General features: G+C 35.1%; 1 protein-coding gene across 32 annotated transcripts in view; it reads left to right on the top strand.

Moving 5' to 3' along the window:
* Positions 1 to 22,671, top strand: part of Tomosyn (syntaxin-binding protein tomosyn) — a 171,222-nt gene that overhangs the window by 39,006 nt on the left and 109,545 nt on the right. For 8 of the 32 annotated variants that reach the window (XM_073978888.1, XM_073978883.1, XM_073978876.1 and 5 more), the window contains exon 1: positions 9,057 to 9,637. The exons of 12 other annotated variants lie outside the window; for them this stretch is intronic. The gene's annotated coding sequence lies outside the window, so the exon portion shown is untranslated. Of the gene's footprint in view, positions 1 to 8,882; positions 9,638 to 22,671 lie in introns of those variants that run through there. 12 more of the 32 variants (XM_073978890.1, XM_073978885.1, XM_073978878.1 and 9 more) reach the window with 5 other exon arrangements.

Genomic DNA, 22,671 nt, shown 5'->3' with positions numbered 1-22,671 from the left:
GCAAACACAATAATTATTCCGTATATAAAATATATTGATTTTGTTTTTTTTTTTTTTTTTATTTTTGCCTTATTAAGGCGAAGGCCATTTATAGTGATATTTAATTAATTCTCTTTCGAGTTGAGCTGTTAGGCCTTTAGAGATACATTGAAAAATTAGGAGTCTACCGAAGTCCCACGCATCCAACCATTACACTACGTTTCACGGGTGGTAAATCCGATCTTCAGGTGTATTAGGATGTTGTTTTTGTGGCAGACGAAGGCAAAGCTTGGTAACTGGTATATATATCGAACTTCATTAGATAAATGTATATGCGAAATTATGTCAGTTAATTGAAACTCCAAACTTTTCCTATAGTCCTGCTATAAATGGCCTTCGCCTTAATAAGGCAAAAATAAAAAATAATTTCAGCATGAGCCAGGCTGGGATTCGAACCTGGGTCTCCGACAACTGAGTGTCAAGTTTGCCGGCGTCTTAGCGTTCTAAGCCACCATCAACTTGTCAAAAACTTTAGTAGACAATAATTGATGATCAAAAAATAAAATCTTCTGATATAGAAGAGCAATTACTAATGATGTAGGAATAAAACTTACCATAGTATTTGTGAACATTGGAAAATGGGATTACCAAAGCAGGACTATAGGAAAAGTTTGGAGTTTCAATTAACTGACATAATTTCGCATATACATTTATCTAATGAAGTTCGATATATATACCAGTTACCAAGCTTTGCCTTCGTCTGCCACAAAAACAACATCCTAATACACCTGAAGATCGGATTTACCACCCGTGAAACGTAGTGTAATGGTTGGATGCGTGGGACTTCGGTAGACTCCTAATTTTTCAATGTATCTCTAAAGGCCTAACAGCTCAACTCGAAAGAGAATTAATTATATATTGATTTTGTATCACGAGTTTGCTTCAAAATAGGTGAGGGAATATACCAAAATCATTGACACATAGTGCAAACATTTTAGTAAGCAAACTTCTGACTTATAGAGAACTAGAAATATTAAATTAAGTTGAACTAAATTTGGAAGAAAATTTAGAAAAAGTTTGAGAGTTTTTTTACACTTGGGTTTTGGAGCCTTTGAACCAGTATTTCAAGAAGAATGGACTGACAAATCAGAAACTCCCCGCGAGTTGGTGTTGGCAGGCTTGCTGGAGTTTGGGCAAAATATTACGAATGCACAACTCATCTACTTTTTAACCGATTTTTTGTTTTTTTTTCTAATTTTCAATATTTTTATAATAACACAATAATTTTATATTGTTTGTTGTCTTCTAAGCAGCTAGAGTCCGATGAAAACAATTTTTTGTTTTTTTTTCATTCGTTTTTTTCACACTTCAAATAAATTCTCATAAACAAGGCTTAAAAAACAAATGGCTTAATGGAAATATAATGTTCGACTCTACTAAGAAAATATACAGGCTTATTTTGAACGAAAATTCCCCGTGAGATTTGTCTTTCAACCGTTTCAACTTAAAGGAGAGAGTGAGAAAACTCACGGGAAATTTATGTTCACAATAACCCCTCTACATTTACCGTTATAAAATTGTAAAAATGAAGTGACCTAAAGAAACCGAAGGTGTTCTCGTCTCCAAAGGTATTCTGGACTCCAACAACCCCGAATTGGTACATTAGAACGCCTGCATAATTTTGGTGTAGCACATTGTTATGGAGGAATATCGAAAGTAACGAAATATTTTCACTTTTGAATTATCTTTTCATAGTTTTGGCTACAAATTAACCAAAGAGAACAAACTAAATGTTCATTTGGTGGCCGAAATACTTTTTTAGATATTCATCGGCCATTGACAGCATTTTCCGAGCACCTACACATTCACATCTTTGAAGACATTTCATCGTAATAATTTTTTCTAATATCATCATCAATATCCACAGCCCTTGGCAAATGTTCTTTTCATTTTCGTCAAATGAATGACTACCCCATAAGTATTAATGTGTGTCAATAAAAGGAGGTTATGGGAAATAAAGGTGGTGATTGTATTTTTGAAGGTGCGACAAAAACGCCCAGTTTGAGAACATATGAATGTAGCAGTAATATTCCAAGCAGATAGTTTTCTTTTCTTTCTGAAGAATTCTAAAGAATATTTTTGAGCCAACAAAACCGGTGCACTTTAATTGATTTTTTTATACCCTCAGCCCTTTGGCTAACCAGGGTTTATACACTTTCATACGACCAAAATGTGTCTCATCGAAATAATGGGTTTTGGACAGACGTGACCAACAAGAGAACAAAAAAATGTGAATGTATGTATTTTAGAAAATGCAATTGTTGCAAATATTTTTGTAACTGGCTGTTGAAAAACAACAAAATCAAAACATTTGTTCTCTTTGTTGCGCTCGTTCTTAGCAATCGCTTTGTATGTGTGTAAATTGCCGAAAACCTTCAGCACCACCGTGCCAAGCGTGAACACATAGGTTTTAGACCCCAAGTATGTCTGGTCGAAATCCGTTTAAAACGATTTGGAGTTGATTCATCCATGTCCGTCCATCTGTCTGGATGACTGGAGCGCAGGATAACTCACGATCGGAGCAACTGACTCGGTCCAAAATTTGGTCTTCGTAATATTTTGTCCAAACATAGTTTAAGTTCGAAGATGGTCCATATATCCCCCACAAAAGTTCAAAACTTTTCGCTAAAATGGTGCGCACGATAACTTTTGAAGGCAGTAACCGATAGGTCCATACTTTGCATATCGTAATTTCTACCAGACATAGATCAGGTTCGAATATGGACAATATCGGTCCAAAATTTGGCCTTCGTAATATTTTGTTCAAACTTTAAATTCGATGCTGAGCCATACACCCGATATCGCTTTAGTCCAAACTTTGGATATCCTAATATTTTGTCCAACTTTAGTTTAATTTCGAAAGGGTCCATATTGATCTCTTCCTTAGGGTATCTCCCCCACTTCGTTGTTTTCTTATTTGTCTTAATTATCAAATCAGCAGTTTGACAGATTTTCCACTTTTTACACCACGAAATTTGTCGAGCAGAAAGTAGTAAAAGAGAGTAACTTTGGCATGCTCTCTCTTAAATGTTGCTTCAAGTTTTTCTACTTTTTGGGGTTAACGAACACTTTTCGAGTTAAAAATTGTAAAACTTTAACGTAAAGGAACAAAGCTAGTGAGTAAGAAATGTTTATGATAAATGGTTATCACCCAGGTCATCGTTTTGGCTTCGAAAATTGTACCATTCCGTACTTCTGCGAACATTCTTGAAGTTTTTGGTTCATCTTGGTTTGATCTGAGTTTGGAAGAAACATTACGATGTGCAAAGATTTTGCCAAATCGTTTAAGGACAGTCATGGTTAAAACGACTGTAAATATGTGGCCAATTTTTTTATAGCCCTACAACTGTTCTTAAAATATTCTACATTATTCCCTATCATTTCTTTGCATTCCTTCGGATGGCAAATAAATACATGTCAATCGATGAAAGCTTAGTCTTTTCTCCTAACCACTGTGTGATTTTAGATTATTTCGCAGCAGGAAAAACAAATACAGTTAGGTGAGGGAAAAAAAAAACTTTTGTTATTTGCTGCCCCAACCTTAATACATCCTAATGGGGCACATACTAAGAGCAGAGCAGTGACTCAACAGTGTGTTAAGTAAACGTTAAGGCTTTCTATTAACCAAGTTATTATATCAGCATATGTCTCTATCGGTCATAGAGCGTATCGGAATTAAAAACAAACACACATACACACAATCAATGTGTCATCATTGAGATTTGAGAGAAGTGACAGAATTTTACGAGAAAATTCAGCTGAGATGAGGTTTTGATTAGATGATAATAAAATAAAATACTGGTTGAATGTGGACGGAGGAGTTGGACGGACGAAAAGAACTCTTTGTCTATAATGTGCATGTGCGAATTATTAAGACTTTCATTCGCCTGGAGGGAAGGATTTTTTGTTCTTTTTTTGTTTCTTCTATTAAATTTGTTGTAGTCGGTCTCAACTTTTCACGAACAATAAATACCAGATCCTGTGCCTTTCGCAAAAAATACAATGGCATCGTATAGCTTCGAGTGATTTACGATTACGTTGACGTGCTAAATGTCAATCGTTCGTTTTACACTAACACAAGCACATCGGCAATATTGGGGTTTCTCTCACCTTTTCACTGGGCTATCTGTGCATTTAGGTGAATGTAAAAATACTCTCTAAGAATTAAAAAAGAGCTGAAAAACAGGGTTGCCGTATTAAATAATGACAACCAATGATAAGACCAGTACAATAAATGTATAGAATGGAGCGCTTTTACACTTTAGATAAGCTTGTTAAGAAGCCAAGGCAAATATTGTTAATATATTTATTATAGCCGATAATTCGAACTGAACACGATTTTAACAGTCGCATTTCCGTGGCTGAAACTTAAAAACTGAGATTTCCTTTTGCTAAATGTCAATCGTTCGTTTTACACTAACACAAGCACATCGGCAATATTGGGGTTTCTCTCACCTTTTCACTGGGCTATCTGTGCATTTAGGTGAATGTAAAAATACTCTCTAAGAATTAAAAAAGAGCTGAAAAACAGGGTTGCCGTATTAAATAATGACAACCAATGATAAGACCAGTACAATAAATGTATAGAATGGAGCGCTTTTACACTTTAGATAAGCTTGTTAAGAAGCCAAGGCAAATATTGTTAATATATTTATTATAGCCGATAATTCGAACTGAACACGATTTTAACAGTCGCATTTCCGTGGCTGAAACTTAAAAACTGAGATTTCCTTTTGCTTATCAGCAAACCATTTTAGTATATTTTCATTTTTTTTATTTTGATTACTATTTTTTCTTAATTTTTTTAAAATCTATCGATACAATTTTTTCTTTATACCTGTGAAACATTTGTTATTTTAGAAAAAAAAATAAATAACCAGTAAGGAAAGGATCAAAGTCGGACTATATAATACCCTACACCACTGTGAATATGTAAAATATATATGGGAGCTAAATCCAAATCAGAACAGATTTCGATATAATTTTTCACATTTATTTGTAGACCAAATTCCTTCACATAGTCCAAATTTCAATTTCAAAAATTGGACATATATAGTGTGTTTCGTGCATCAAATACCTTAAATCGGTCAAAAATATAATGGGAGCTACATCCAAATCTGAACGGAATTCGATATAATTTGGCACACTTATTTCTAGGTCAAATCCCGCCAAAAATTAAAAATTTTATTGAAATCGTACATACAGTGTTGGTCACAGAATTAGCACACCCCTTTGGGGCAAAATGATTTCAGTCAGCTAAGAGTTTTGTTACGGCAAATTGAAATATTTTCGTAAACAAAATCCTTTTCTATAATGTATTTAACAGATTTAATGATATAAGTGAATAGTATTATCAGTGTTTTTTTGAAAATAAAAGTTTTGTGAAAACGCCCAAATTATGAAGGGGACATATAATTAGCACACCCTAAGATTTTTTAATTTAATTCAATTAATATACAAAAATTTATTTATATTAAAGCTAATTCATATTCGAAACGTATTGAACAAATCATGTTTTGAAAGAAAAAATAATTTATCACCTCGGAATCTCAAAATATATCCCAATAGTGGAACATTTTTCGTAATGTACTCTTAAACGCCAGAAAGTCGCCAAAACTTTAAAAACAAATGTACAATTGGATCTGAAATTATTGGAATTGTTAACCGATTACCGAAATTTAAATATAAAGTGCAAAAACTTTTCAAAAAGTGTTTAAGGTCGATGATTCATTCAAGGAAATGTTCGATTTGGAAGGGGTTTATAGAAAGAAGATCAATAAAATGCACCCTTATGTGAAGAAGGATCAACTTATAACACCATTTGTTATTACAAATTACACGTCTGAATAACACCGAAGACCTATTACTACTAAACTGTCAACAAATCACTAGGTGAACACGTAGCACATGAGTATGTTTAAAGGTATAAACCCTTTCTAACAACAAAGGATTTTGAGGTTTGCTGAAATTGGTTAAAATCCATGAAAGTAGGCATATACTATTCAAAATAAATGTTATCTGGATTATTGAATTTAAATTTAATCGTTTTAAGCTCCGGGAAGCATATTATCTTGCGGTATCACTAGACTATCTCCCATTTGCCTTATGTTTAGAAAATTATTGAAATTTGCGTAGGTCCCATAGAGATGAACATAGGTTTATCGTGGCATACATCACGACATATCGGTAAAATTCAGTCCAGATGGATAAGTATTTATAAAATCAATAGCTCAAAACATCATATTACAGCTTTTAATGAAAATTTTTGTGGCAAACGGACTTTACAGATGCACACTGCTGGTGGGTACATCCCACCATTCGCAAATTTACAAAGATGAACAAGAATATGATGTTTTATTTGATGTTTCTATGAACTACTTGCATCAATGAATTTGTTTACATGTGAAAAATTCGATAAAAAACACAAAAAAACTGAAATTTCCATCAGTCCTTCGGACCCAAAGTGTACCCCATATAATTCCCTTCTGACACTGAAATTTCGGAGATTGGTGTAGAGTATAACTAGCAGATTGGAACTTATTCCCAAACGAAAGGGATTTAAAACTGAATATGGACGAAAATATTGAAACTATTCACAATATTAGTGATTCTTTTAAGGTGTGCTAATTACGTGTCCAGTGAATTTAGGGCATTTTTTATATTTTTCGAGGTTATTCAAATTGACAGTTATTTTTCAGTTTCTATATTGCGTTTTATTCTTTAAGCATACTACTGAGAATATATTAGTACAAATACTTCATTCAATACAACTACTTTTGAAGGTCTTTTTAGGCAAAATAAATGTTGGTAGTGGGGTGTGCTAATTGTGTGACCAACACTGTATATAGCGCGTTTCGTGCATCAAATGCCTAAAATCTGCAGAGAATATATATGGGAGCTATATCCAAATTTGAACCGATTTCTATATAATTTGGCACACTTATTTCAAGACTAAATCGACCAAATTCTGAACTAACCGTCGCACATTCCAAATTTAATTGAAATCGGACATATACAGCGTGTTTCGTGCACCAAATAAATAAATAAATAAATAAATAAATAAATAAATAAATAAATAAATAAATAAATAAATAAATAAATAAATAAATAAATAAATAAATAAATAAATAAATAAATAAATAAATAAATAAATAAATAAATAAATAAATAAATAAATAAATAAATAAATAAATAAATAAATAAATAAATAAATAAATAAATAAATAAATAAATAAATAAATAAATAAATAAATAAATAAATAAATAAATAAATAAATAAATAAATAAATAAATAAATAAATAAATAAATAAATAAATAAATAAATAAATAAATAAATAAATAAATAAATAAATAAATAAATAAATAAATAAATAAATAAATAAATAAATAAATAAATAAATAAATAAATAAATAAATAAATAAATAAATAAATAAATAAATAAATAAATAAATAAATAAATAAGTAAATAAATAAATAAATAAATAAATAAATAAATAAATAAATAAATAAATAAATGAATAAATAAATGAATGAATGAATGAATGAATGAATGAATGAATGAATGAATGAATGAATGAATGAATGAATGAATGAATGAATGAATGAATGAATGAATGAATGAATGAATGAATGAATGAATGAATGAATGAATAAATAAATAAAATAATAATTATATCGCTCAATGAGTAAATGATTTATGTCAAACTCCTAGAAAATAAGTTGTAACTCGTTGAGTTTTAGAGATATGGACATTACGCAACAAATGTATTACAAAGACCAAAATTGTAAAAAATATATTATTTGCTCGTTTATGGCAACAAGTTCTGTAAAAACTATTTGGAGCAAATCTCAGGCATTAATCCTGAATACAACATTCCAAAGCTAAGTTTATTTGCGATTTGTAACAAATCAGAATCAGAATTTTGGGCCGAGGTATTTATCAGGTTAGAATAAAATCTATTAAAGATTCCTAATGATGTCAGTAGGGATGTCTTCCCAATCTTTATTATGTCCGTGAACCCGATTTCGCATACTATTTTGCTTGGTAAAGAATATACCACACTTTTTGGGAGGATAATATCTATCCATTTAGTAGAAAATTAAGTCATTCTAATACTATTGAGAGAGGAAATAGTGCTTTGTTGTAGGTCGTTTCAAAATACTGCACTGATGGTCTATTTTTCCCTATATTTCCAGAGGTATTCTGAAATATTTCATAGTCATTATTCTGAAAGTCAGTAAAAGGGATCCAGAAATCTCAAACATGTTCAACTAACACCATTCCAAAAGCCAGATCATGACATATTAATCTTATTTGTGTAAATTGCGGATGTAATATAACAACACTAAACTAATAAAAAACTTGAAAAAAATCCTCCAACGAAGAATCAAAATGTACTAAAAATTGGGAAACCAATACCCTTAGAGTGGAACATACCGAGCCTTAATTTTGGGTTAACTAAGGTCATTAAAGCTCCAACTACTTTGGTAATTCTCCAAGAAACCATAGATTTGGTAATTTTTGCAATTCTTTTCTTGTCACCCCAAGTAGTAGATAATTCTTATTTTAGTCCGCATTTGCTATAAATCGCAAAAAACCTTTATATATTTCGACGGAATATTGTTTTGGGGACCAATAGCAGGAGATTTACACAAAAACCGTATAGTTTTTACATAATTTGTTGCCTTAAACGAACAATTAATATGAAATTTTTTACAATGTTGGTCTTTCCAATACATTTGTTGTCAAACTGTATATTTTTTTAAAAACTGCCAATATACTTAACCTAATTTATGCTGATAAAAAATGTTTTCCCCCACATTTGTTTGTCGCCACCAAAGCAATTCCTTCACACAATAAACGGCAACTCAGTTTGAAACACCGAGAATATTGAAGAAAATGTTCATATTATACGAAGAGAGAATCTCGGAGAACGGTGAGAGTTCGAGTGACATTTTAATAGGCCAAATGTGGTGTACATATTATAAGTAGTATACAACAAAAGTGGTCAACATTTAGTTTTATATTATCCTTTGAAGTCTGCGGATGTAATAGTATTTTAAAGAGAAGAACAACGCACAAAACTTATACCTTTATCCCTATACAAAAGCAAAAAAAAAAAAGAAGAATAATAATAATTACACATACCAAAAGAAAAACTCACAACATACACACTTGAATTGTTGAACTAAACCCTGAAAATATAACAAAACTGATGGAAAAAATATCTTTAAAATAAAAATTTCAAGAAAAATTACAGTGCATACATATGTAGTTTTGTATCAAAGCTGAAAGACAAAGAAGTAAAACACAAATATGACAATATTTCGTTGGTGAAAAAAATCTCTGTTTCTTCACTTCTTCTGTTTTTTTTCACTACTTTTTTGCTAAAGATTTGTGAAGATGATAATGATGATGAGCGATGACTGCTACATATTTTGTGGCGTATAAAAATTTTCTGTGAAAAAAGAAAAAAAGAAAGAAAAACAACTACAACAAATGGAGAATAATAAATTACATAACGAACCAGTGAATAATACGAAATTGAAAGATCAAAACAGTTATTGGTATTACAAGAAATTTGTATGAATTCAATGTACGTATGTATATGCACATATAATGTGTGCTATATGCTTGTTTGTTTGAGTGTGCATGTAGAGTGTAGAAGTAGCAGTAGCAGCATTAGTTTTATTATTTACAAAGGACTACTAATTTTAAACATTGAATTTCATAGAGGATCTCCCTGTAAATATGTGTGTGTTCGTGTGATTGTTCGTATTTTTCATTTTCAGTCTTCTTCTAATGTCAAAATGTGTATAATTTAATTTTATAGTATTGCCCTCCATTTGCTGCTCCTCTGGATACATAGAAGATTTTTTTTTTTTAAATTTCGCATTGTCAATGTCGGGGAGGAGATGTATAATCAAAGCTTACTCACCACACATGCATTGTGTGGGGACCAATGTGGCATGTAGATTCGGGCACCAGAATATATTTCGAGTGTTACTGGATGGAACCAACCAAATTACCACTATGGGAATTTGTTTTGTTGTCCACAGTACGCTGTTATGTCTCTATTTTTCTCTTAATATATGTATATATTACTCTCTTTGCTTATCTCTCTCTCTTATGTGGTATTAACTCTCCCCCTTCACCAAAGGTATGCAGTTTTTTATTCACCACTCAACCTAAAGTATCCACCAGGGATGGCAATAAAATATCATAATAACAATTTGTTTAGCACTCTTTTCTTGTTTGCGCAAATACGGTGATTCTTCTGCTGCTGATGGTGGTGGTGGTGTGCTTTCCATGCCTAGGTTAAGATTTGTGTCGAGCCCCACATTATTATGCCTGTCTGACAATTCAATATGTTAACATCATTTGAATTCATTAGTGAATGTTAAGGCATAGATTAACATATTTTAATGTGGCCTAATATTTATGGCCAGACATTTATCTAATAAACCATGGAAATGTAGATGTCAAATAATGTCTACTCGTATGTAACTTGTTTTTCTTATTATTGTAGAAACACTTGTAAATATGTAGTTATTGATTTTGTTAGCTATATTTGTAATGATTTGCGTGTCTTAAATGTAATTTTACAATATGTATATTAGACCGACAAAAAAAAATGCATCGATTGGACCATAAATGCGGCTTTTAGAAATATTTCGTGAAAATGTACCTTTTTTCCTATACAAATTACTATGGAAACAAAGATCGCCGGGTGGCACGTCATAAAATGCCATATATAAGGTTTTTGGGTTAAATGAAAAACATTAAATTTTAAATTCAAAATTTGGTCGGTCTAAGGTATATAAATTACTGATGTAATCAATGAAAATTTATAAGAAAAGTACCTGGAGATTAAATTTGTGTTCAGATTCTTCAATTTAAAGTAGTATTAGAAATGTATTAGAAAAATACCTGGAGATTACATTTTTATGTTGATTCTTCGTTATAAATTTAATGGCGTTAATGGAAATATTATGATTACTTCTCTAGAGAGATGTCACAATTTTACCATACATATTTCAATAAGCAATACGTTTATATTCATCAATATTTGTATTTATTAAAAAAAAAAAACAAGTAAAAAAGGATCAGTCGGCTTTGCCGACAGAGATATACCCTCAGCCTGTGTGAATTGAAACACTTTTTTCCAAAAAGGGGTTTTGAAAATTTTAAGAGTATGAACCGACAAATATCGCGTGTACTTTTAGCTAATATTATCGAACTTTGGGGGGGGGGGGGAGGTACCGGAAGGAGTGGACCTACAAGCACCGCCTTCGAACTTCATCTAATATTCGAATAAATATTACGATATGCAAAGTGTGGATCAACTCAGTATTTGGTTCGGGAGTTGTCGTGCTCTCCAGCCACTACATGGTGCCATAGAGTGTTTTACACTTTTAGGGTTGTTTTCTCAAGAAGTTTGGACTTGCCCCTGAAAAAAACTTTTACCGTCGTAACTGAGGCAGTGAATGAAAGTTGCTTCAACAAAAATCAAATTGATTCCAGAGCAGTTCTTAAAGTTTACTTATCCAAAATTTTGCGTGGGAGGTACCCGAAGGAGTGGACAAATGTAGTCCATATTCGAACCTGATATATATTTGGTAGATATATAAAGCATGGACCAAATCGATCTCTACCATCAAGAGTTATCATGCGCAGAATTTTTCCGAACATTTTTGAACTCTTGGGGGGTGAGGTACCTGAAGGAGTAAACTGATATGGCTTATCTTCGAACTTAAATTAAGTTTGGACAAAATATTACGAAGGCCAAATTTTGGACCGAATCGGCAGATCCGTTCAAGAGTTATCTTGCGCTCCAACCACTACACACGGTGTCATAGGAGTTTTTCGTAACTTTCAGGCTATTTTCTCAGCAAGTATGGACTTCCCCTGATGAAACTTGTACTGTCGTATAGAGGACAGTTTATAGAAGTTACTACAACAAAAATCAAAGCGATTCGTGAATAGGTCCTAAACTGAACTTTTCCGAAATTTTGTGTGGGAGGTACCCGAAGGAGTGGACCTATTAAGTCCATATTGGAACCTCATCTAATTCTGATAGAAATTTCACGACGTGCTAAGTATGGACCAAATCGGTTACTTCCTTCAAGAGTTATCGTGCGCAAAAACTTTCCGAACATTTTCGAACTTTTGTGGGGGAGGTACCGGAAGGAGTGGACCGATGTAGCTTATCTTCGAACTTAAACTAAGTTTGGGCAAAATATTACGAAAGCCAAAGTTTGAACCGAATCGGTTCATCCGTTCGAGAGTTATCGTGCGCTCCAGCCAGCGGACAGACAGACGGACGGACATGGCTAGATCGACTCCAAATTGTCTGAAACACATTTCGTCCAAACATACTTGGGGTTTAAAACCATTATTTCGATGAGGCACATTTTCATCGTATCAAAGTGTATATGTATACCCTCCTTAGCCTAAAGGCTGAGGGTATAAAAAGAATATTTAAGTCCCAGAGAAATTGAAGCAACGAATTTTGGGAGGTAACACTACTAAAAAGAAGATTAAGTTTGTAATGTATGAATCGTCGAGGAAGTATTCAGTAAAAAAATGCCAGTACAATTTTTTTTATTTGCTGACAGATGATACTTAATATATATACTAAATTTTTTTAAAATTTTACCTTTTTCATCCAAAAATATTTTTTGAAAAAAGTGATTTTACTGTTCGAAAAATCGAACACCAAGTACGAAATGGGTTAAGTAATTTAAGAGGCATAATCTTAAATAATCTTAAAGAAAAGTCTTTCTAATATTTAACATTTCATAACGATACACAGTAAAGGCCTGAGTACATAAGCTACCTCGCATGATTACCATGCTTGCTTCTGATAAAAGAATAAAAAAGAAAGGGACAACCCAGTTCGAAATTCCCTCGGCCTTCTTTAGGACAAAACCTATAATATAGGTTTTGCCCTTATTCTTTTATTTTTATTATGTCAGAAATGAAGCAGGAAAGCAAGGCAATCAGGCGAGACTGCTTATGTACCCAGGCCTTAAAGGCATGTAAAACTTCCCCACAGGTGGTGTCTTCTTTATTCGCGCCGCACAGTGGTTCAGAATCGTTTTTTTTCCTAGTCATATAGACAATATCGAACCGAATGTCAGCTAAGCAGCCTTTCCCAAATAATTGTGTATTTAGGTTTTCAGATTTTGTGGCCCCTTTTGGACGTTTGAACATGCCGACAAAAAATATAAATTTGGATTAAGTGTTGCATTTGCAAAAGTGTTGCGGAGAAGGTACCTGAAGGACAGCAAACCGGACCACATCGGTATAAATTCCCAAAAAAAAAAAATAAAAAATCTTCGAACAGACCCCAAACTGCACTTAAACACAAATGTTGAACTTTTGTGTAGGAGGTACCCTAAGGAGAAATCGATATGGACGACTTTCGAAGGTAAACAAAAGTTGGACAAAATCATAGGAGATCCAAAGTTTGGACCATATTGGTTGCTCCGTTTATGATATATCTCGAGTACCATGTTAGCAAATATTTTAGAACCTTAGTCGGGGAGGAACCGGAAGAAGTGGACCGATAAGTGCCAATTACAAACTTAATCTATGATTTGCAGTCCGGACAGTTATTGCAGATAGATTACACTATGGAACACTTAAAAAGTCATTACATTTAAAAATCTGGTTTAAGAGCATGTCGAGACTATAAAAGTCATCGGTATCGATTTTTAGCGGTAAATAATGTAATCTTTCTGCAATAGCTTCCAGGTCACTTTATGCTTCATCTACAACCGGCTAATCTTAGTTTATGTTTATAAGTTGTTGGTTTCATATCTCGGAGTTCTAGTTCTGGATAACAAAATTGAAGGCCATACCAATCCATAAACGTGGTTATTCAGCACGTTTCCAAAAGATTTGGTCTTATTTCCTTCACTTTGTCAGATTATGTTTACATTAAATTCCAAAACTAGTATCCGTAGTATGATGGATAACAAATAATTTTTGATAAAATACCACCGATATATTCCACTATGTGGTAAGTGTTTCCTTGGAAAATTTATTTTTTTATGTTTATGATCTTCTGTGCTGCAGTGATGCACTAAAGGCAGTAAAGATCCACATTTGTGCACATATTGTCTGTATTCGGTCTTATTTTCATTCCAAAATACTTTTTAACTCTAAAAAGTTATAAATGAATAGCTTTTAACATGTTCATTTTACTTGGCTTACTTGCACTGCTATTATTTTGCATACGAAAGACCCTCCTGAGCAGAAAACTTTAATGGTATTTCTTAATAGTTGCATATTTATGTAAAATATTTTAGCCCGTGAGGTCAGGCACCTTATAAGCATTCGCCTGATGCAGATAATTGAATTGCTTTAAGGATTTTTAGCAGTACTATTGCAATTCGTACATAGCAGTTCCGCACTGCTATAATTTTGCACGCAACTGTATGTCTGGTAAAAATATTGTGATGAGCAATGTATTTACCAAATCGGTTACTGCCTTCGAGAGGTATTGTGCTCACCATTTTAGTGAAATGATTTGTATGGGAGGTACCAGAAAGAGTGGCCAATCTCCGAACTTAAACTAAGTTTGGAAAAAATATTACGACGGCCACGATTGATCCGTTCTTTCTGACTCCTGAACATCTTGAATTTCTTACGCTCACGTTTTTCTTGCTATTTCTTCTGAAAATGCGCTTCTCCTCTTTTCCCGATATTTTTCCTTGTCGCTCGTGTTGCTACTGACTCCAAGGTTTATTTAGGTGTGTGTTTTGTGTCAGTTTGAAGATATTGCGCTATTTTTTGCCACTGCGCTTTTCCGGCGGAATTGGCTTGTGCTGCCAGCTTTCGTCCTATGATAGATCACCCTTGTGCCGCAACGTACGTACCTTAGCTGTTACAGGGAAATGTTCCGAATTGATATTCGCTCCTCGTGGCCTTGTGTATGTCGAGGTGTTGGAACCTGGCGCTGTTTTCTACCATGTTTTGCCGTTGCAAAATCGATCAGCCTCATGCCATTGTCGGATGTCACCTCATGGAGGCTGAGCTTTAAATCTACCAATTATGTAAATGAATGTGGTGAAATATCATACCCTAATCTCAGCGGATGCCACCGTGGTCTAATGATAAGTACATCAACCTTGAACACTGAATGTGCGGGTTCGACTCCCAACAATTTTTAATGTTTCTATTATTAAAAACATACCTTGCAAAGTTTTAAATCAACAGAAACAAAATACTAAGGGTACCTTTCAGGGTGTTTTTGTAATTTTTTCAAATGTGTAGGTGATACATTTCAGCTTTTTAAATATATAGAAAAGACATTGTGAGGTTCAGTTATATGAAGGATACGCCAAAATGTGGCCCTCAATGTAAAATTTGATTGATTACACTGTGCAACAAAATTCAATTTTTTCCAAAATAATGGGAAAAGTCGTGTAGGAGTTAGCCCCATTATTGTAGTTTTTTGGACCACACCAAATTGTGCATGTGAGAGCCCATATGACAACTATATTTTCACTTGACCATAGCCGTAGACCTCTTATATATTTTCAGTTACAATATAAGAAACCAATGGCTTATCCAAACTACGGAATTTATGTTGAAAGTACTAAAAATACGCAATTTGGGCAGGTCCAATGTGGGTTTTTATATTCCAAATATATATGCACCACAAAATATTTCAAAAGCATTATGAATGGAACGTACAACATCTTCTGTATGAATTCACAACGAAAAACCATCAATATGATATTTACAGTATCCAATCACAACGACAATCTGTATGAAAATTGGGAAATATTGCCCTAAAACATATATATATCAAAAACAATTGCTCCTAAGAATGTTATATGCTATGGTTACAGATTTCTTTTATTCAGAGACCCATAATGAAATTTCATTTGGAACATTTCTTTCTTTAACAATATTCCCAAAAAGTAAAGGATTTTGCTAGATTTTGATCCAGTATGGAATTATGTAAAATTAAGTCCAAAATTAAAACATATAATTTCATCCTAATATATATAAATTTGTAATCTAATTTTTTAAGGAAATAGTATACATAGATATATAGTTTATTTTGAAACTCACAGTGAAATTTTGTGTAGAAATTTTCATCCTTTGACACTTTTCACCTATAACCAAGTTTTATATTACTTCCATGTACCAACTCGAAAAAAGAAGGAAACATTTTTCATCAAAAAAATTGAGAAATATTTTCATGTTTTTTCAGCAAAATTGATACTGATATTTTCATGATATAAAATATAAATAGACATTTTACTTCTTTGGTGACCCATAGTGAAATTTGACGAGGAATATTTTTGTCTCTGACATCATCTCTCTAAAACAGGGACGAGCTTCTTTGCTTAGATCGTATAGTGAGGGCGCCCACTGAGTTGTTTTTGCATTTGCTTCTCTCTCTCACGTACAGTGTAAATAAATGAAAACAAACAAAAACATAATGTGGTTGTTGCTTTTTTCACTCATACGTTCATACATGTCTTCGCTTTGGTTGTATTTCTGTGGTCGTCGCTGCTCTAAAATTATGTTTTGTGGGACAATTTTGAATAAACTCGGATGAAGTCCGACTTAAACCTAAAACGTGTTTTTCATTTTTGAGATTTCTGGCGATTAGACAAGAATTAGAGATTTGGTGTATTCTGAGACCTATAGTAAAATTTTATGGCGAACAATTTTGTAGAATATTTGGATTTGATACAATCACATTTTTAAGGAGTTTTTGAAAGATTTTTGAAAAAGACCCCTTTGATGAACCGCATGAGGGTTACAATTTTTAACAAAAATATTGCCCACATACTCCTCTGTAAAGTTGCCAAAGACACTATATACCTAAAATGCAAGGATTCAAAGATATTTTAACTCGAATATTTCGAAAAAATTAAAAATGGGCGGAACTTGCCCCGCCTTTTGGTTACTTTCCGACGTAAACTTTTAAAACGCCGATACACGTGTCTCATATTTTTAGCTCTACTTTCATAATCTACTCGAATTTCCTCGTCATTTTTTTGTTGTTGTCGCACAGTGTTATTACTGCTAGAACCCTAATATTACCGAATATTGGGTGGTACCGATTTATGGAGACAACATCAAAGTGTGGGCCTGCATCAATCGACAATTTTCTGGGGGTAGCCTACCTCCAGGAAAGATTAGGTGGCATTTCGGTCATTTCGAATTAAAAATAATTGTTCCACAAAAATAATTGTTCCCAGACGGGACAAGGGAGACATCTCTCATTTCGAATTAATAATTTATATAAAACCTTCAAAATTCCGAAAATCGGGCGGTACAATTATATTGGGAACCTATCAAAACGTGGACCCAATTCAAAAAATGTTTGCAAGAAGGTTTTCTAACACTAACCGATAGCCAAATTTTAGTCAATTTCATTGAAAGATGTTGTCAAGTCCTCAAAATGGCAGAAATCAAGGGGTACCGTTCTATGGGAGTTATACCTAAAGTTGCATCTGTTGAATTTTTTTTGCTTATTTTTATTTGTGTTGCTAAACTAGCCTTTACTGAAACTTTCGTATTGATATCGGCACAGTAAGTATTTTTGGTCGCTCTTGCCATACAAGTTCGACCACAGTGCGTTGTAACTAGGGCCTCTGGCAGAACGTGTTGCCAAAAATTAAAAAAAAAAAATTCCCAAACGAACCCTTAAACTTGTGGGAGGTACCGGAAAGAGTGATCCGATGTAGTCAATATTTGGACATAATCCGAGTCTGTAAGAAATACTACGATGTGCCAAATATGGACCAAATCGGTTACTGACTTCGAGAAGTTTTGAGAGAGCAACCCAGGAGTGAACCGATATGGCCTATCTTCGAACTTCATAATAATAATAATAATAATAATAATAATAATAATAATAATAATAATAATAATAATAATAATAATAATAATAATAATAATAATAATAATAATAATAATAATAATAATAATAATAATAATAATAATAATAATAATAATAATAATAATAATAATAATAATAATAATAATAATAATAATAATAATAATAATAATAATAATAATAATAATTTTTTTTTTTTTTTTGCGGTTAGAGATGGGAAAATGCGTTTACGCATGTGGCGACGTCGTCACAGTCGTCGTATGCCGGACTCATGTCTATACCGGCTAAAAACCCACCTCTCTCCTCCCCCGGGATTCGCTTCCACCTCGGAACCGCTTACGCATTACTTCGAGGTGGACCCCTTAGTGGTGCCTCTCACCAACTTCTTCAAAAATTGCCTGCGTCCAGGCACCGCTGCCTTATTTTATGGGTTCATATCAAGGTCTATCTTTTTCTTGCGGAGAACGAACTCCACAAACTTCGATATCGCTTTCCATCCAGCTTCACTTTCCAGCATTTTTATTATAATGCTTGAGCTTGCAACGTGTCCGATCTCGCTTTGTAGTATTTGTCGCCTTTCTGTCCAGTGGTTACACTTGAAGAACGTGTGTTCAGCGTCATCGACCACCTCTTCTTCTTCGTATATACAAAACGGTGTGCTGCATTTCCCCATTCGGTGTAGATACTTACGGAAATATCCGTGACCAGTTAGCATCTGCGTTATATAGTAATTAACTTCTCCATGTTTTCTGTTGTGCCAATTTTCTATTACTGGGATTAGCTTATGTGTCCATCGACCTTTATTTTCGTTTTGCCAACGTTGTTGCCAAGTTTCTAAAGTTTCCAGTCGTGCGGTCATGGCATATTCCGCTTGTGGCTCACTTTGTTGCTTAGCGATGAAAATCTTATGGCGCTCCATCGCCTGTAGATCAATGGGGATCATTCCAGCTATAACAAGTACAGCTCCTGCGGATACAGTGCGGTAGGCCGAAGTTACCCGTAGGGCTGATGTTCTTTGCACCGACAATAACTTACTCGCCCGGACCTGGGTTCTTAGGGCCGGGGCCCAGATTTCCGAACCGTACAACAGAATGCTATTGCTCACCTCCATGAGAATTTTTCTCCTGCTTGGCAGAGGACCACCTGTATTTGCCATCAGTCTACTTAGTTGCGAGGTTATTTTTGCAGCTTTAGTGGTAGCATACTCAATCTGCTTTGTGTATGTTAGCTTTGAGTCTAATCTCATCCCCAAATATTTTACTGACTGCTTTGTGGGGATTCTTATGTCACCTACATTCATCTCAATCTCAGTGGGAATATGTCGCCTGGTAAGGAGAAGCAGTTCCGTTTTTTGGAGAGCTAATTGAAGACCATGTTCATCCAACCAACTTTTCGCGCGTATCATTGTTTGACGCAGTTTACTTTGGGCTTCGCTTATGCTCCTAGCTTTAATTACCGCCGCGATATCATCTGCGTATCCCACAAGGTAGGTATCATGTGGCATTTCGATCTTCAAAATTTCATCATAGGTTGCGTTCCACAAATCTGGACCCAATATAGAACCTTGTGCCGCTCCCGACGTGACCTGTATGCATTTGTTACCTTGCTTGGTGTCATACACCAGCTTTCTGTTTCTCAGATAGTCTCGGATGATTTTAAGTAAATACTTCGGAATGTTGAAAATCTTGTCTAACGTTTCTATTACGTCCGCCCATCGCAGGCTGTTGAAGGCGTTTTTTACATCTAAAGTGGCTAGCAGTATAATGGGCCGGGAATAATGATTTCCGCATTGTGCGCTTTCTACAGTGTCTATTACGTCTTTGAGGGCTCCCACTGTTGATTTACCGGGACGAAAGCCATATTGTCTTCTGGAGAGACCACCTGCAGCTTGTATTGCTTCATTTAATCTGGGCTTGATTAACCTTTCTAGTAGCTTCCCAGCTGTGTCGAGCATACAGAGTGGTCTGTACGAGGATGGTTCTGTGGTTTCGCCTTTTCCTTTGCTTAATAGGACCAGCTTTTGTGTTTTCCATGGGTCCGGGAAAATTCCTTCTATTAAACATCTGTTATACATTTTAAGTAGTACATCAGGGCGGTTTTTTGCTATTATTTTGATAACTTCGGTTGGAATACCATCGGGGCCAGGTGCTTTTTTAGTTTTGAGACTTTGAGCAGCTGCTTGCAGTTCGTTCGTGGTGAACAGTGGTATGTCTGTGGGAGAATCTGGTTCTGTTGAATCTTCTCTAATGGTATGTTTTGGAAATAAGGTATTCACAATATTATCCATTATGTCCTCATCCATTTGGGCAACCGTGTTTTTTGATCCTAGTTTTTGCATCACGACCTTGTAGCCAAGTCCCCATGGATCTTGGTTTATGTTCTCTCTCAGTTCTTCCCACTTCTGTTTCTTGCTGGTCTCAATGGCGTTCTGCAGCTGTTGTTTGGCATCTTTGTATGAGGCGTGTTCCATATGAGCATCGCCTCTTCGCCTAGCTCGGGTGTATTTTCTTCTCAACTTCAGGCAGTTTCGTCTGGACTCATCGATCGTGGTGTTCCACCAATACACCTCCTTTCGCTTTGGTCGGGAAGTTGCTTTTGGCATGGCCTTGTTGCAGCTACTTGTGATAAGTGTCATTACATCTCTGACGGTTTGTTTAGCGTCTGCTTCGTTTTGTGTTACAACCGCTAGCCTATCCATCTCCGAGAGTAGTGTGGTTGTTTTGAGTTTATTAACGTTCCATTTTCTGCTAGCTACGGTTGTACACCTCGTCCGAAGGTTTTCGTTCTCTTTTAAGCAGAATGAGATATATTGGTGGTCGCTTCCGGTGTATATTTCCAGTACTCTCCATTCTTTGATCTTATTAAATAGTCCATCTGAGACAAAAGTTACATCAGGGATGGTCCCTTCGCACCCAGGTCGTCTGAAAGTTGTAGTGCTTCCGATGTTAACTGTGGTTACACCCAGTCGAGCAATCATGTCCACTATTCGATTGCCTCTGGGGTCTGTTGTCGGCATCCCCCATTCGACTGCGCGGGAGTTAAAATCTCCCGCGATTATAAGATCTCCATTTTGGGACATTGCGAAATCTTCAATGTTCTCCAGTTTCTTTTGAAAGGTATCGATGTTATCACTTGGAGTAAGGTAACAACTGATAATTGTAACCTTATCTACTTGAATCCATACAAACCCATTTCCATGGCCGCTTTTTTTATATATTGTTTGCTCCATGGGACCCAAATTGCAGCTGTCTTTGATATGTCTTCGACCCAACTTCCACTTGTAATGCTTGCGTACTGCTCGCTGATTATGACGATATCAGATTTTTCTTCCTGGACAATTTTGGACAGCAGTGCATGTGCAACTTTTCCCCGATGCATGTTTGCTTGGAGGAACCTCATAGATGTCTGTATTTGTTTGGATTACATCTATTACTGCCTGGCATGTGGCTTGCTCGACTGTTCTTGTATTGCGAGCAAATGCAACATTTCACTGCGTTCCTGCACTCCTTCAATTTGTGTCCTTCCTGGCCACATCGTATGCACACTCCCATTCCTTTTCGGTCGGGGCCTTTGCATTCCCATTGCATATGACCCGATTCGAAACATCTGTAGCATCGTTTCCTTTCTTCCTTGTATTTTATATGACCGTATCCCAGTCCTATAAATATCTTGCGCTTGTCAATGAGTTTATTTGCGTCAATCACAGGTAAAGACACGAACGCTTTCTTTTGTTCTCGCGCGTTTGTAGCCGTTAGTTGCACCTTCACATCTTCTTTTGCGATGTTAAGCTGTTTGTTTATAGCATCTAATACTTCCTCTTCTGTCGTGAGCGCGTCGAGATCTTTAATTTCTACAGTGGCCACCGTCTTCATGTTTTTAACTACGGCTTCGTCCTTAAGTGACCCTATGATTGTCTCACGGAACTGCGCTTTGTTCCCTCCATTTCCCATTACGAGGAGTATGGAGCCGGTCTTTGTCTTCCGGACGGATTGAACTTCCACGTCTGTGTTTTCTTGGTTCACGTTTTTCCTAAGCGTCCTCAACACATCTGCGTAGCTATGGCCGTCACGAGGTTTTATGACGACGGCATCTGGTCTCGGCTTTGGCCTCTTCGCACGCGACTTTCTGCTTCTGTCTACGAATCTCCATTCAGTCTCCTTCCCTGATTGGTTTCGGTTTGATGCTGCTTCTCTTGTATCTTGTTCTGATTTATTTTATGTTTTTTCTCCGGGTTTGTCTCAACTGGGCTAGGTGCGCTTCTTTTTGTACTGTGATGTCTTAGGTGTTTTTGTAATTAAACACACATCTTCATCTGCTTTTTGGGACTTGCTCGCTTGCCGTTCTTTTTCAGCTGCTTTCCAATTCCGTCGATAATCGGTAATTACATCTAGTAACTCGTCCAGTTCCGATACTCCACTTTGGACGTCTTTGCTTATGTTCCGCTGTTTGTTTATTGCCTCTCTCATTTTTCGAAGCACCGTGCGGCATTTTTCGAGTGCTTCCTCCTCTGACACTCTCATTTTGATAATAAATTCTTGCTAGGAGAGTTATGGGGTGCTGCTGCTGGTGGCGCCACTATATTTTGCTGCGGGGTTTGTTCGTGGTTCTGTGAACCATCCACTGCTTCTGCTTCTACTGTAGGCGCGTTCGCAGGTGACCGCCTGGTTTTAGAACTTTTGCGAATGCAAGTTCTAGCTCATCCGTGGTTTTCGGGGTTTCAGTATTCATCAGTTTTGGTGGGTCCCAACTCAGAACCG

Source organism: Musca autumnalis, unplaced genomic scaffold, assembly GCF_047663935.1.
Source record: "Musca autumnalis isolate F117 unplaced genomic scaffold, ASM4766393v1 scaffold_3, whole genome shotgun sequence".
NCBI lineage: Eukaryota > Metazoa > Arthropoda > Insecta > Diptera > Muscidae > Musca > Musca autumnalis.
The sequence above is the reverse complement of the archived record's forward strand: the minus strand, read 5'-3'. Positions and strand labels throughout refer to the sequence as shown.